This window comes from Pseudophryne corroboree, unplaced genomic scaffold, assembly GCF_028390025.1.
Source record: "Pseudophryne corroboree isolate aPseCor3 unplaced genomic scaffold, aPseCor3.hap2 scaffold_150, whole genome shotgun sequence".
Taxonomy (NCBI): Eukaryota; Metazoa; Chordata; class Amphibia; order Anura; family Myobatrachidae; genus Pseudophryne; species Pseudophryne corroboree.
This window is the reverse complement of record NW_026968131.1, coordinates 604,806-619,041: the sequence shown is the minus strand read 5'-3', so window position 1 is coordinate 619,041 and position 14,236 is coordinate 604,806. Positions and strand designations below refer to the sequence as shown.

The window sequence follows — 14,236 nt, the reverse complement described above, 5'->3', positions numbered from 1 at the left end:
ATTTGGGATAGGGCTGGTGAGGGCCGCTGCTCAGGCACATCTCTGTCAAGCAAAGGAGATTCAACTGAGGCAGCACAAGGGAACTCTCATCTGGGGACAACAACTGCAGGGAGACCACATCTTTTCAGATGAACATGGGAGGGCGGAAGGCTGCCTAATACTGAAGCACCATCAAATATCAAACCATATGCAACAACTAGTACAAGCACTCCTGGGGGAAGGTCTGCAGCAGACGGATTTGCATATGGTGATGTTATCCAAGCAGTGGGCCAAAGTTGACTGGAACCCTCATCTGCATATGAAAAGAGAAAAGGGGCATGCAGGGCATGGCGGCCTTTTGCAGTGCTTGGATGACCCCTAGTTCGCATTAAACACCCCCACCCTCCTTTGGTGTGGGGCTCATGTTGGCCATGCCCCATCCCCTGAAGCATTCAAGCTGATTTCTTGCAGCAGCTGGGCACTGTAACAGCTCCAGAGCTGCTCTGTAAGGCAAGTAAAAGGGTGTGGGCCCTGAAGCACTACCTGTAGTTTGCATTGTGCATTGGAAGGCACAAAGTAAGCAGACGGGAGGAGAAGTCAGGATAGTGCACAAGGGTATAGAAGGGAGCGGCTGAAGAAAAGAGAAGTGGAACAGACAGCAAACTAGGCTGGAGAGAGACCTGAGACAAAGAGATCTGAATTATACGAGAGCCGACCAAGGGAAACACAAATTATGCAGTCAAGTTTCCCACATTTGGGGAAATCGCAGGGGCAGCACACCCAGAGTGCAATGGGTGAGCCTTGCCCTGGGAGAAGCACCTTCATGATCATAGTATCTCACCTGGCAGGTAAGTAGGAGTTGGGCTAGAGCTGGGGAGGGTCGCTGCTCGGGTACCCCCCTGTAAAGTGAAGGAGATCCAACTGAGGCAGCACAAGGGAACTCTCGAAAGAAGAACAAGGCTAGAGGAAAATCTGAGACAAAGAAATCTGACTTTTACCAGAGCTGACCAGAGGAAAGCACAAACACAGTCCCCCACTACCACAAATAATGCAGTCAAGTTTCCCACATTTGGGGAAATCACAGGGGTCAGCATACCCAAAATGCAATGAATGAACCTCACCCTGGGAGAACAATCTTCATGACCATGGTATCTCCTATGCAAAATAAGTATGATTTGGAATAGGGCTGGGGAGGGCCGCTGCTCATGCACATCTCTGTCAAGTAAAGGAGATTCAACTGAGGCAGCACAAGGGAACTTTCATCTGGGGACAACAACTGCAGGGAGAACACATATTTTCAGATGAACATGGGAGGGCAGAAGGCTGCCTAATACTGAAGCACCCCCAAACAACAAACCAAATGCAACAACTAGTGCAAGCATTCCTGGGGGAAGTTCTGCAGAAGACGGATTTGCATACGGTGATGTCATCCAAGCAGTGGGTCAAAGTTGGCTTCAACCCTCATCTGCATATGAAAAGAGAAAATGGGCGTGCAGGGCATGGCGGCCTTTTGCGGTGCTTGGATGACCCCTAGTTCGCATTAAACACCTCCACCCTCCTTTGGTGTGGGGCTCATGTTGGCCATGCCCCATCCCCTGAAGCATTCAAGCTGATTTCTTGCAGCAGCTGGGCACTGTAACAGCTCCAGAGCTGCTCTGTAAGGCAAGTAAAAGGGTGTGGGCCCTGCAGCACTTCCTGTAGTTTGCATTGTGCATTGGAAGGCACAAAGTAATCAGACTGGAGGAGAAGTCAGGATAGTGCACAAGGGTATAGAAGGGAGCGGCTGAAGAAAAGAGAAGTGGAAACAGACAGCAAACTAGGCTGGAGAGAGACCTGAGACAAAGAGATCTGAATTATACGAGAGCCGACCAGGGGAAACACAAATTATGCAGTCAAGTTTCCCACATTTGGGGAAATCGCAGGGGCAGCACACCCAGAGTGCAATGGGTGAGCCTTGCCCTGGGAGAAGCACCTTCATGATCATAGTATCTCACCTGGCAGGTAAGTAGGAGTTGGGCTAGAGCTGGGGAGGGTCGCTGCTCGGGTTCCCCCCTGTGAAGTGAAGGAGATCCAACTGAGGCAGCACCAGGGAACTCTCGAAAGAAGAACAAGGCTAGAGGAAGATCTGAGACAAAGAAATCTGACTTTTACCAGAGCTGACCAGAGGAAAGCACAAACACAGTCCCCCACTACCACAAATAATGCAGTCGAGTTTCCCACATTTGGGAAAATCACAGGGGTCAGCATACCCAGAATGCAATGAATGAACCTCACCCTGGGAGAACAATCTTCATGACCATGGTATCTCCTATGCAAAATAAGTATGATTTGGGATAGGGCTGGTGAGGGCCGCTGCTCAGGCACATCTCTGTCAAGTAAAGGAGATTCAACTGAGGCAGCACAAGGGAACTCTCATCTGGGGACAACAACTGCAGGGAGACCACATCTTTTCAGATGAACATGGGAGGGCGGAAGGCTGCCTAATACTGAAGCACCATCAAATATCAAACCATATGCAACAACTAGTACAAGCACTCTTGGGGGAAGGTCTGCAGCAGACGGATTTGCATATGGTGATGTTATCCAAGCAGTGGGCCAAAGTTGACTGGAACCCTCATCTGCATATGAAAAGAGAAAAGGGGCATGCAGGGCATGGCGGCCTTTTGCAGTGCTTGGATGACCCCTAGTTCGCATTAAACACCCCCACCCTCCTTTGGTGTGGGGCTCATGTTGGCCATGCCCCATCCCCTGAAGCATTCAAGCTGATTTCTTGCAGCAGCTGGGCACTGTAACAGCTCCAGAGCTGTTCTGTAAGGCAAGTAAAAGAGTGTGGGCCCTGCAGCACCACCTGTTGTTCGCATTGTGCGTTGGAAGGCACAAATTAAGCAGACGGGAGGAGAAGTCAGGATAGTGCTCAAGGGCATTCTTTTCTCTTAGTCCGGGGGCAAGGCTTCAAAATGGGGTCTGCAACGGAGGAGACACAGGGGGCGTGGTCACAGCAGCTTTTCTCTACAGTCTGCACCAGCAGGAGCCTACACCATTTTTTATGATCACGCTGAACTGCAGTGCGACTGCAATTACAGCATGGTCAAGAAGGGAGGCGTCATGCTGGGTGGCCATGCCCTGTCACTGTGCAGGAGCCAGCACCGCTCACACACTAGTCCCCGGGTGCAGCCCCCAACCCCCGGGACTCCCGGAGCAACAAAATGTAGATTCAGGCCACCAGGCCACGCCCCTACCTATGAAACCATGCCTCCTTTTTACCATTGCGCTGTTTATCTGCGCGCACTGCATTACAATCTCCCTCGCCACCTCTCTGGGTCTCACCAGTGACACCTCTGCCATGCTTGTAGCAGCTGGTCCTAAGATCTACGCCTCAAGCCCTGAGTGTTTGCCCTTGTGACTTGTTGATCATCATAGCGAAGCAGATGCTTACAGAAAACTGCAGGGGCTTAGACTGAAAATAAAAAAATTGATGGGTATAAGGTAGAGAGGAGCGGGTTCGGTTCTCCGAGAACCGAATTCCCCACGAACTCCACGTAGTTAACACTGGTCCGAGGCAGGCTCGGTTGTTCCCGCCTGACTCGGAAAACCTGAACAAGGGAAAATGTCATCATCCCGCTGTCGGATTCTCGCGAGATTCGGATTCCATATAAAGAGCTGCGCGTTGCTGCCATTTTTACTCGTGCATTGAAGAGAGAGCGGAGAGGACGTGGCTATGTTCTCTCAGTGGAAATCTCAATATCAGTGCTCAGTATCAGTGGTTACTTATTGCTGCTCAGTAATACTAGTAGTGTGTCTCTCCTGCTCAGTGTCAGTTCTCAGTAGTATCCTCATCAGTGCTCAGTATCACTGCTCATTGTCTTGTGCTGCATTGTGGTGCTCAGCATACTACAGTACATTACTAATAGTCCAGTGCTGCATCTTGCTGCTCAGTGTCAGTTCTAGTATCCTCATCAGTGCTCACTATCACTGCTCATTGCATTGTGGTGTTCTGTATACTACAGTAACATAGTAATATAGTATATATAGAGGAGCGGGTTCGGTTCTCAGAGAACCGAATTCCCGACGAACTCCACGTGGTTTACACTGGTCCGAGGCAGGCTCGGTTGTTCCCGCCTGACTCGGAAAAACTGAACAAGGGAAAATGTCATCATCCCGCTGTCGGATTCTCGCGAGATTCGGATTCCATATAAAGAGCTGCGCGTTGCCGCCATTTTTACTCGTGCATTGAAGAGAGAGCGGAGAGGACGTGGCTATGTTCTCTCAGTGGAAATCTCCATATCAGTGCTCAGTATCAGTGGTTACTTATTGCTGCTCAGTAATACTAGTAGTGTGTCTCTCCTGCTCAGTGTCAGTTCTCAGTAGTATCCTCATCAGTGCTCAGTATCACTGCTCATTGTCTTGTGCTGCATTGTGGTGCTCAGCATACTACAGTACATTACTAATAGTCCAGTGCTGCATCTTGCTGCTCAGTGTCAGTTTTAGTATCCTCATCAGTGCTCACTATCACTGCTCATTACATTGTGGTGTTCTGTATACTACAGTAACATAGTAATATAGTAACATATAGTAACATAGTTTTTGAGGTTGAATAGAGGCAAATTGCCCATCGTGTTCAACCTGTTTTAAGTTGTGATGATTCTACATACTTGCTGAATAATGTTTTATGACTAGTTAGCTACTATAACTCATGTTACCCCCGGATTAACCATGTTGATATTTTAAGTATTATAACCTTGGATAGCTTTTTCATTCAGAAATGTATCCATTCCTTTTTTAAATCCAATTACAGAGTCCGCCATTACCACCTTCCCTGGCAGGGAATTCCACATCCTGATTGCCCTAACAGTGAAGATCATAGTATCTCACCTGGCAGGTAAGTAGGAGTTGGGCTAGAGCTGTGGAGGATTGCTGCTCGTGCACCCCCTGTCAAGTGAAGGAGATCCAACTGAGGCAGCACAAGGGAACTCTCGAAAGAAGAACAAGGCTAGAGGAAGATCTGAGACAAAGAAATCTGACTTTTACCAGAGCTGACCAGAGGAAAGCACAAACACAGTCCCCCACTACCACAAATAATGCAGTCGAGTTTCCCACATTTGGGGAAATCACAGGGGTCAGCATACCCAGAATGCAATGAATGAACCTCACCCTGGGAGAACAATCTTCATGACCATGGTATCTCCTATGCAAAATAAGTATGATTTGGGATAGGGCTGGGGAGGGCCGCTGCTCAGGCACATCTCTGTCAAGTAAAGGAGATTCAACTGAGGCAGCACAAGGGAACTCTCATCTGGGGACAACAACTGCAGGGAGAACACATATTTTCAGATAAACATGGGAGGGCAGAAGGCTGCCTAATACTGAAGCACCCCCAAAAAACAAACCAAATGCAACTACTAGTGCAAGCATTCCTGGGGGAAGGCCTGCAGCAGATGGATTTGCATATGGTGATGTCATCCAAGCAGTGGGTCAAAGTTGGCTTCAACCCTCGTCTGCATATGAAAATAAAAAAGGGGTGTGCAGGGCATGGCGGCCTTTTGCGGCGCTTGGATGACCCCTAGTTCGCATTAAACACCTCCACCCTCCTTCGGTGTGGGGCTCATGTTGGCTATGCCCAAGCCCCTGAAGCATTCAAGCTGATTTCTTGCAGCAGCTGGGCACTGTAACAGCTCCAGAGCTGCTCTGTAAAGCAAGTAAAAGGGTGTGGGCCCTGCAGCACTACCTGTATTTTGCATTGTGCGTTGGAAGGCACAAAGTAAGCAGACGGGGAAGTCAGGATAGTGCACAAGGGCATAGAAGGGAGCGGCTCAAGAAAAGAGAAGTGGAAACAGGCAGCAAACTAGGCTGGAGAGGGACCTGAGACAAAGAGATCTAAATTATATGAGAGCCGACCAGGGGAAACACAAATTATGCAGTCAAGTGTCCCACATTTGGGGAAATCGCAGGAGCAGCACACCCAGAGTGCAATGGGTGAGCCTTGCCCTGGGAGAAGCACCTTCATGATCATAGTATCTCACCTGGCAGGTAAGTAGGAGTTGGGCTAGAGCTGGGGAGGGTTGCTGCTCGGGTACCCCCCTGTCAAGTGAAGGAGATCCAACTGAGGCAGCACAAGGGAACTCTCGAAAGAAGAACAAGGCTAGAGGAAAATCTGAGACAAAGAAATCTGACTTTTACCAGAGCTGACCAGAGGAAAGCACAAACACAGTCCCCCACTACCACAAATAATGCAGTCGAGTTTCCCACATTTGGGGAAATCACAGGGGTCAGCATACCCAAAATGCAATGAATGAACCTCACCCTCGGAGAACAATCTTCATGACCATGGTATCTCCTATGCAAAATAAGTATGATTTGGGATAGGGCTGGGGAGGGCCGCTGCTCAGGCACATCTCTGTCAATTAAAGGAGATTCAACTGAGGCAGCATAAGGGAACTCTCACTGGGGACAACAACTGCAGGGAGAACACATATTTTCAGATGAACATGGGAGGGCAGAAGGCTGCCTAATACTGAGGCACCCCCAAACAACAAACCAAATGCAACAACTAGTGCAAGCATTCCTGGGGGAAGGCCTGCAGCAGATGGATTTGCATATGGTGATGTCATCCAAGCAGTGGGTCAAAGTTGGCTTCAACCCTCGTCTGCATATGAAAAGAGAAAAGGGGCGTGCAGGGCATGGCGGCCTTTTGCGGCGCTTGGATGACCCCTAGTTCGCATTAAACACCTCCACCCTCCTTCGGTGTGGGGCTCATGTTGGCTATGCCCCAGCCCCTGAAGCATTCAAGCTGATTTCTTGCAGTAGCTGGGCACTGTAACAGCTCCAGAGCTGCTCTGTACGGCAAGTAAAAGGGTGTGGGCCCTGCAGCACTACCTGTAGTTTGCATTGTGCATTGGAAGGCACAAAGTAAGCAGACGGGAGAAGTAAGGATAGTGCGCAAGGCCATAGAATGGAGCGGCTTAAGAAAAGAGAAGTGGAAACAGACAGCAAACTAGGCTGGAGAGAGACCTGAGACAAAGAGATCTGAATTATACGAGAGCCGACCAGGGGAAACACAAATTATGCAGTCAAGTTTCCCACATTTGGGGAAATCGCAGGAGCAGCACACCCAGAGTGCAATGGGTGAGCCTTGCCCTGGGAGAAGCACCTACGTGATCATAGTATCTCACCTGGCAGGTAAGTAGGAGTTGGGCTAGAGCTGGGGAGGGTCGCTGCTCGGGTACCCCCCTGTCAAGTGAAGGAGATCCAACTGAGGCAGCACAAGGGAATTCTCGAAAGAAGAACAAGGCTAGAGGAAGATCTGAGACAAAGAAATCTGACTTTTACCAGAGCTGACCAGAGGAAAACACAAACACAGTCCCCCACTACCACAAATAATGCTGTCGAGTTTCCCACATTTGGGGAAATCACAGGGGTCAGCATACCCAGAATGCAATGAATGAACCTCACACTGGGAGAATAATCTTCATGACCATGGTATCTCCTATGCAAAATAAGTATGATTTGGGATAGGGCTGGGGAGGGCCGCTGCTCAGGCACATCTCTGTCAAGTAAAGGAGATTCAACTGAGGCAGCATAAGGGAACTCTCATCTGGGGACAACAACTGCAGGGAGAACACATATTTTCAGATGAACATGGGAGGGCAGAAGGCTGCCTAATACTGAAGCACCCCCAAACAACAAACCAAATGCAACAACTAGTGCAAGCATTCCTGGGGGAAGGCCTGCAGCAGATGGATTTGCATATGGTGATGTCATCCAAGCAGTGGGTCAAAGTTGGCTTCAACCCTCGTCTGCATATGAAAAGAGAAAAGGGGCGTGCAGGGCATGGCGGCCTTTTGCGGCGCTTGGATGACCCCTAGTTCGCATTAAACACCTCCATTCTCCTTCGGTGTGGGGCTCATGTTGGCTATGCCCCAGCCCCTGAAGCATTCAAGCTGATTTCTTGCAGTAGCTGGGCACTGTAACAGCTCCAGAGCTGCTCTGTACGGCAAGTAAAAGGGTGTGGGCCCTGCAGCACTACCTGTAGTTTGCATGGTGTATTGGAAGGCACAAAGTAAGCAGACGGGAGAAGTAAGGATAGTGCGCAAGGCCATAGAATGGAGCGGCTTAAGAAAAGAGAAGTGGAAACAGACAGCAAACTAGGCTGGAGAGAGACCTGAGACAAAGAGATCTGAATTATACGAGAGCCGACCAGGGGAAACACAAATTATGCAGTCAAGTTTCCCACATTTGGGGAAATCGCAGGGGCAGCACATCCAGAGTGCAATGGGTGAGCCTTGCCCTGGGAGAAGCACCTTCATGATTATACTATCTCACCTGGCAGGTAAGTAGAAGTTGGGCTAGAGCTGGGGAGGGTCGCTGCTCGGGCACACCCCTGTCAAGTGAAGGAGATCCAACTGAGGCAGCACAAGGGAACTCTCGAAAGAAGAACAAGGCTAGAGGAAGATCTGAAACAAATAAATCTGACTTTTACCAGAGCTGACCAGAGGAAAGCACAAATACAGTCCCCCACTACCACAAATAATGCAGTTGAGTTTCCCACATTTGGGGAAATCACAGGGGTCAGCATACCCAGAATGCAATGAATGAACCTCACCCTGGGAGAACAATCTTCAAGACCATGGTCTCTCCTATGCAAAATAAGTATGATTTGGGATAGGGCTGGGGAGGGCCGCTGCTCAGGCGCATCTCTGTCAAGTAAAGGAGATTCAACTGAGGCAGCACAAGGGAACTCTCATCTGGGGACAACAACTGCAGGGAGAACACATATTTTCAGATGAACATGGGAGGGCAGAAGGCTGCCTAATACTGAAGCACCCCCAAACAACAAACCAAATGCAACAACTAGTGCAAACATTCCTGGGGGAAGGCCTGCAGCAGATGGATTTGCATATGGTGATGCCATCCAAGCAGTGGGTCAAAGTTGGCTTCAACCCTCGTCTGCATATGAAAAGAGAAAAGGGGCGTGCAGGGCATGGCGGCCTTTTGCGGCGCTTGGCTGACCCCTAGTTCGCATTACACACCTCCACCCTCCTTCGGTGTGGGGCTCATGTTGGCTATGCCCCAGCCCCTGAAGCATTCAAGCTGATTTCTTGCAGCAGCTGGGCACTGTAACTGCTCCAGAGCTGCTCTGTACGGCAAGTAAAAGGGTGTGGGCCCTGCAGCACTACCTGTAGTTTGCATTGTGCGTTGGAAGGCACGAAGTAAGCAGACGGGAGAAGTCAGGATAGTGCGCAAGGGCATAGAAGGGAGCGGCTCAAGAAAAGAGAAGTGGAAACAGACAGCAAACTAGGCTGGAGAGAGACCTGAGACAAAGAGATCTGAATTATACGAGAGCCGACCAAGGGAAACACAAATTATGCAGTCAAGTTTCCCACATTTGGGGAAATCGCAGGGGCAGCACAACCAGAGTGCAATGGGTGAGCCTTGCCCTGGGAGAAGCACCTACATGATCATAGTATCTCACCTGGCAGGTAAGTAGGAGTTGGGCTAGAGCTGGGGAGGGTCGCTGCTCGGGTACCCCCCTGTCAAGTGAAAGAGATCCAACTGAGGCAGCACAAGGGAACTCTCGAAAGAAGAACAAGGCTAGAGGAAGATCTGAGATAAAGAAATCTGATTTTTACCCGAGCTGACCAGAGGAAAGCACAAACACAGTCCCCCACTACCACAAATAATGCAGTCGAGTTTCCCACATTTGGGAAAATCACAGGGGTCAGCATACCCAGAATGCAATGAATGAACCTCACACTGGGAGAACAATCTTCATGACCATGGTATCGCCTATGCAAAATAAGTATGATTTGGGATAGGGCTGGGGAGGGCCGCTGCTCAGGCACATCTCTGTCAAGTAAAGGAGATTCAACTGAGGCAGCACAAGGGAACTCTCATCTGGGGACAACAACTGCAGGGAGAACACATATTTTCAGATGAACATGGGAGGGCAGAAGGCTGCCTAATACTGAAGCACCCCCAAACAACAAACCAAATGCAACAACTAGTGCAAGCATTCCTGGGGGAAGGCCTGCAGCAGATGGATTTGCATATGGTGATGTCATCCAAACAGTGGGTCAAAGTTGGCTTCAACCCTCGTCTGCATATGAAAAGAGACAAGGGGCGTGCAGGGCATGGCGGCCTTTTGCGGCGCTTGGATGACCCCTAGTTCGCATTACACACCTCCACCCTCCTTCGGTGTGGGGCTCATGTTGGCTATGCCCCAGCCCCTGAAGCATTCAAGCTGATTTCTTGCAGCAGCTGGGCACTGTAACTGCTCCAGAGACGCTCTGTAAGGCAAGTAAAAGGGTGTGGGCCCTGCAGCACTACCTGTAGTTTGCATTGTGCGTTGGAAGGCACGAAGTAAGCAGACGGGAGAAGTCAGGATAGTGCGCAAGGGCATAGAAGGGAGCGGCTCAAGAAAAGAGAAGTGGAAACAGACAGCAAACTAGGCTGGAGAGAGACCTGAGACAAAGAGATCTGAATTATACGAGAGCCGACCAGGGGAAACACAAATTATGCAGTCAAGTTTCCCACATTTGGGGAAATCGCAGAAGCAGCACACCCAGAGTGCAATGGGTGAGTCTTGCCCTGGGAGAAGCACCTTCATGATCATAGTATCTCACCTGGCAGGTAAGTAGGAGTTGGGCTAGAGCTGGGGAGGGTCGCTGCTCGAGCATCCCCCTGTCAAGTAAAGGAGATTCAACTGAGTCAGCACAAAGGAACTCTCATCTGGGGACAACAACTGCAGGGAGAACACATATTTTCAGATAAAAATCTTGGTCATGCTCTGGTTTCTCTTCAGAACGAACAAATCTTTCGCCTTTTACTAAAGATTTCCGTGGAGAGGAGCAAAACCGAGTTTTATCTCAATTTTTGCATGCCCCATCTTTTTGGGGTTTCTTTTATCGGTTTAAAGATAGAATGAGTGTGCTTTAATGTAAGCTCATTTGCATAGAAATGACAGTAAATGTTTGTTTCTTTTCAAACAGAACTTTCTTGACCATGCTACTTGATTGAAAGATCTGGGAGCACATGGAATACAGTACAAACCATGCTTATAGCAAGGAGAAGACAGGTGAGAAATCTGCTTTCTTTCAAATTGGGCGCTCACTTTGATCTGAATGAGGACTGCTGGCACGGCACTCAGGCGACAGGTGGAATCTTGGTCATGCTCTGGTTTCTCTTCAGAACGAACAAATCTTTCGCCTTTTACTAAAGATTTCTGTGGAGAGGAGCAAAACTGAGCTTTATCTCAATTTTTGCATGCCCCATATTATTGGGGTTTCTTTTATCAGATTAAAGACAGAACGAGTGTGCTTTCTTGTTAGCTTTAATGTAAGTTTATTTGCATAACAATGACAATAAATGTCTGTTTCTTTTCAAGCAGAACTTTCTTGACCATACTAATTGCTTGAAAGATCTGGGAGCACATGGAAAAGAGTACAAACCATGCTTATAGCAAGGGGAAGTCTGGTGAGAAATCTGCTTTCTTTCTTTCAAATTGGGTGCTCACTTTGAGCTGAATGAGGACTGCTGGCATGGCACTCAGGCGACAGGTGGAATCTTAGTCATGCTCTGGTTTCTCTTCAGAACGAACAAATCTTTCGCCTTTTATTAAAGATTTCCTTGGAGAGGAGCAAAACTGAGTTTTATCTCAATTTTTGCATGCCCCGTCTTATTGGGGTTTTATTTTATCGGTTTAAAGATAGAACGAGTGTGCTTTAATGTAAGCTCATTTGCATAGAAATGACAGTAAATGTTTGTTTCTTTTCAAACAGAACTTTCTTGACCACACTAATTGTTTGAAAGATCTAGGAGCACATGGAAAAGAGTACAAACCATGTTTATAGCAAGGGGAAGCCTGGTGAGAAATCTGCTTTCTTTCATTCAAATTGGGTGCTCACTTTGAGCTGAATGAGAACTGCTGGCATGGCACTCAGGCGACAGGTGGAATCTTGGTCATGCTCTGGTTTCTCTTCAGAACTAACAAATATTTCGCCTTTTATTAAAGATTTCCGTGGAGAGGAGCAAAACTGAGTTTTATCTCAATTTTTGCATGCCCCATATTATTGGGGTTTCTTTTATCAGTTTAAAGACAGAACGAGTGTGCTTTCTTGTTAGCTTTAATGTAAGTTTATTTGCATAACAATGACAGTAAATGTTTGTTTCTTTTCAAACAGAACTTTCTTGACCATGCTACTTGCTTGAAAGATCTGGGAGCACATGGAAAACAGTACAAACCATGCAGTATCACAAGAGCCTTTATTTGATCTTTCATGAAGATAGAGCAGAATTGAGGACACGTCAACAATTTCTGCCAAAGGTGGTTCATCTTTCCACATGGTGTCTTTGGCCACTGACACCTTCGTTGAGTCAAAGTCTCTGGCTGTGGTCAGAACTTTGAAAATTTATGTCACCAGAACGGTTCAGATTAGGAAAACAGAGGCTCTGTTTGTCCTGTATGCTCCCAACAGGATTGGGTGTCCTGCTTCCATGCAGACCATTATGCGCTGGATCTGTGGTAAGATTCAGCATGCTCATTCCACGGCAGGATTGCCGTTACTGAATTAGGTGAAGACCCATTCTACTAGAAAGGTGGGTTCATCCTGGGCAGCTGGTCGGGGAGTCTCGGCATTGCAACTTTGCAGAGCAGCTATTTAGTAAACACTTTTGCTGAGTTTTACAAGTTTGATACCTTGGCTGATGATAACCTCAAGTTGGGTCATTCGGTGCTGCAGAGTCGTACGCACTCTCCCACCCGTTCAAGAGCTTTGGTATAACCCCATGGTTCTTAATGTGACCCCAGCATCCTCTAGGTCGTATGAGAAAATAGGATTTTAATACCTACCGGTAAATCCTTTTCTCTTAGTACGTAGAGGATGCTGGGCACCCGTCCCAGTCCATACTGTGTCTGCAGTTATTACTTGTGGTTATACACATGTTGTGTTACGGTTCTGGTCAGCTTTTTGCTGCAATTGTTCATGCCGTTGGCTTGTGTTCTGTTGAATGCCACGTTCTGCGGCATGCTTAAGGTGTGAGCTGGTAAGATGCTCACCTTAGTTTAACAATAAATCCTTTCCTCGAAATGTCCGTCTCCCTGGGCACAGTTCCTATAACTGGATTCTGGAGGAGGGGCAAAGAGGGAGGAGCCAGTTCACACCCTTTGAAAGTCTTAAAGTGCCCATGTCTCTTGCGGATCCCGTCTATACCCCATGGTTCTTAATGTGACCCCAGCATCCTCTATGGACTAAGAAAAAAGGATGCCCTTGTGTACTATCCTGACTTCTCCTCCCGTCTGCTTACTTTGTGCCTTCCAACGCACAATGCGAACTACAGGTGGTGCTGCAGGGCCCACACCCTTTTACTTGCCTTACAGAGCAGCTCTGGAGCTGTTACAGTGCCCAGCTGTTGCAAGAAATCAGCATGAATGCTTCAGGGGATGGGGCATGGCCAACATGAGCCCCACACCAAAGGAGGGTGGGGGTGTTTAATGCGAACTAGGGGTCATCCAAGCACTGCAAAAGGCCGCCATGCCCTGCATGCCCCTTTTCTCTATTTATATGCAGATGAGGGTTCCAGCCAACTTTGGCCCACTGCTTGGATGACATCACCGTATGCAAATCCGTCTGCTGCAGACCTTCCCCCAGGAATGCTTGTACTAGTTGTTGGATATGGTTTGATATTTGATGGTGCTTAAGTATTAGGCAGCCTTCCGCCCTCCCATGTTCATCTGAAAAGATGTGGTCTCCCTGCAGTTGTTGTCCCCAGACGAGAGTTCCCTTGTGCTTCCTCAGTTGAATCTCCTTAACTTGACGGGGGAGGGGCTGCCCGAGCTGCCACCCTCCCCAGCCCTATCCCAACTCATACTTATTTTACATATTAGATCTCTTGATCATGAAGATTGTTCTCACAGGGTGAGGTTCATCCATTATATTTTAAAATAGGAAGGTACAAATTACATATTTGAATTGCATCTATGTGCTGGATTCAAATGCCCCCCCCCCTTCCTTTCTCAATTGTGCCCGTCAGCAGCTATTCTTAGGTTGCTGCCAATGGGTGTGACACATTAATTTCTTCTGTGGGGTACACTGGACTACACAAGGATTCACATTGGGGTGTAGAGTAGGATCTTGATCTGAGGCACCAACCGGCTCAAAGCTTTTGACTGTTCCCAAGATGCTCAGCGCATCCTCCTCTATAACCCCGCTTCCATGAACAGGGAGCTCAGTTTGTAGTTGGTGCCTTCAGTAGCAGGCCACTT

At 48.4% G+C, this 14,236-nt stretch overlaps 17 non-coding genes and 1 pseudogene across 17 annotated transcripts; 4 read left to right on the top strand and 14 right to left on the bottom strand.

Moving 5' to 3' along the window:
• Positions 1-672: 672 nt before the first annotated feature.
• Positions 673-835, bottom strand: LOC134999981 (U1 spliceosomal RNA). The gene has a single exon (XR_010202042.1). It is a non-coding gene; the product is annotated as a U1 spliceosomal RNA (small nuclear RNA).
• Positions 836-987: 152 nt separating this feature from the next.
• On the bottom strand, positions 988-1,151 carry LOC134999625 (U1 spliceosomal RNA). The gene has a single exon (XR_010201704.1). It is a non-coding gene; the product is annotated as a U1 spliceosomal RNA (small nuclear RNA).
• Positions 1,152-1,825: 674 nt separating this feature from the next.
• LOC134999921 (U1 spliceosomal RNA) lies at positions 1,826-1,988 on the bottom strand. Its single transcript, XR_010201986.1, has one exon. It is a non-coding gene; the product is annotated as a U1 spliceosomal RNA (small nuclear RNA).
• Positions 1,989-2,140: 152 nt separating this feature from the next.
• Positions 2,141-2,304, bottom strand: LOC135000070 (U1 spliceosomal RNA). The gene has a single exon (XR_010202107.1). It is a non-coding gene; the product is annotated as a U1 spliceosomal RNA (small nuclear RNA).
• A 2,713-nt stretch (positions 2,305-5,017) lies between these two features.
• Positions 5,018-5,181, bottom strand: LOC134999942 (U1 spliceosomal RNA). The gene has a single exon (XR_010202007.1). It is a non-coding gene; the product is annotated as a U1 spliceosomal RNA (small nuclear RNA).
• A 691-nt stretch (positions 5,182-5,872) lies between these two features.
• On the bottom strand, positions 5,873-6,014 carry LOC135000086 (U1 spliceosomal RNA; annotated as a pseudogene).
• A 152-nt stretch (positions 6,015-6,166) lies between these two features.
• On the bottom strand, positions 6,167-6,330 carry LOC134999606 (U1 spliceosomal RNA). The gene has a single exon (XR_010201685.1). It is a non-coding gene; the product is annotated as a U1 spliceosomal RNA (small nuclear RNA).
• A 670-nt stretch (positions 6,331-7,000) lies between these two features.
• On the bottom strand, positions 7,001-7,163 carry LOC135000068 (U1 spliceosomal RNA). Its single transcript, XR_010202105.1, has one exon. It is a non-coding gene; the product is annotated as a U1 spliceosomal RNA (small nuclear RNA).
• A 152-nt stretch (positions 7,164-7,315) lies between these two features.
• LOC134999867 (U1 spliceosomal RNA) lies at positions 7,316-7,479 on the bottom strand. Its single transcript, XR_010201934.1, has one exon. It is a non-coding gene; the product is annotated as a U1 spliceosomal RNA (small nuclear RNA).
• A 671-nt stretch (positions 7,480-8,150) lies between these two features.
• LOC134999994 (U1 spliceosomal RNA) lies at positions 8,151-8,313 on the bottom strand. Its single transcript, XR_010202052.1, has one exon. It is a non-coding gene; the product is annotated as a U1 spliceosomal RNA (small nuclear RNA).
• Positions 8,314-8,465: 152 nt separating this feature from the next.
• Positions 8,466-8,629, bottom strand: LOC134999338 (U1 spliceosomal RNA). The gene has a single exon (XR_010201451.1). It is a non-coding gene; the product is annotated as a U1 spliceosomal RNA (small nuclear RNA).
• Positions 8,630-9,300: 671 nt separating this feature from the next.
• LOC134999396 (U1 spliceosomal RNA) lies at positions 9,301-9,463 on the bottom strand. Its single transcript, XR_010201499.1, has one exon. It is a non-coding gene; the product is annotated as a U1 spliceosomal RNA (small nuclear RNA).
• Positions 9,464-9,615: 152 nt separating this feature from the next.
• On the bottom strand, positions 9,616-9,779 carry LOC134999800 (U1 spliceosomal RNA). Its single transcript, XR_010201871.1, has one exon. It is a non-coding gene; the product is annotated as a U1 spliceosomal RNA (small nuclear RNA).
• A 671-nt stretch (positions 9,780-10,450) lies between these two features.
• On the bottom strand, positions 10,451-10,613 carry LOC134999404 (U1 spliceosomal RNA). The gene has a single exon (XR_010201507.1). It is a non-coding gene; the product is annotated as a U1 spliceosomal RNA (small nuclear RNA).
• Positions 10,614-10,757: 144 nt separating this feature from the next.
• LOC134999490 (U5 spliceosomal RNA) lies at positions 10,758-10,873 on the top strand. Its single transcript, XR_010201570.1, has one exon. It is a non-coding gene; the product is annotated as a U5 spliceosomal RNA (small nuclear RNA).
• Positions 10,874-11,143: 270 nt separating this feature from the next.
• On the top strand, positions 11,144-11,259 carry LOC134999502 (U5 spliceosomal RNA). Its single transcript, XR_010201581.1, has one exon. It is a non-coding gene; the product is annotated as a U5 spliceosomal RNA (small nuclear RNA).
• A 286-nt stretch (positions 11,260-11,545) lies between these two features.
• LOC134999557 (U5 spliceosomal RNA) lies at positions 11,546-11,661 on the top strand. The gene has a single exon (XR_010201635.1). It is a non-coding gene; the product is annotated as a U5 spliceosomal RNA (small nuclear RNA).
• Positions 11,662-11,936: 275 nt separating this feature from the next.
• LOC134999572 (U5 spliceosomal RNA) lies at positions 11,937-12,052 on the top strand. Its single transcript, XR_010201650.1, has one exon. It is a non-coding gene; the product is annotated as a U5 spliceosomal RNA (small nuclear RNA).
• The last annotated feature ends 2,184 nt before the right edge of the window (positions 12,053-14,236 follow it).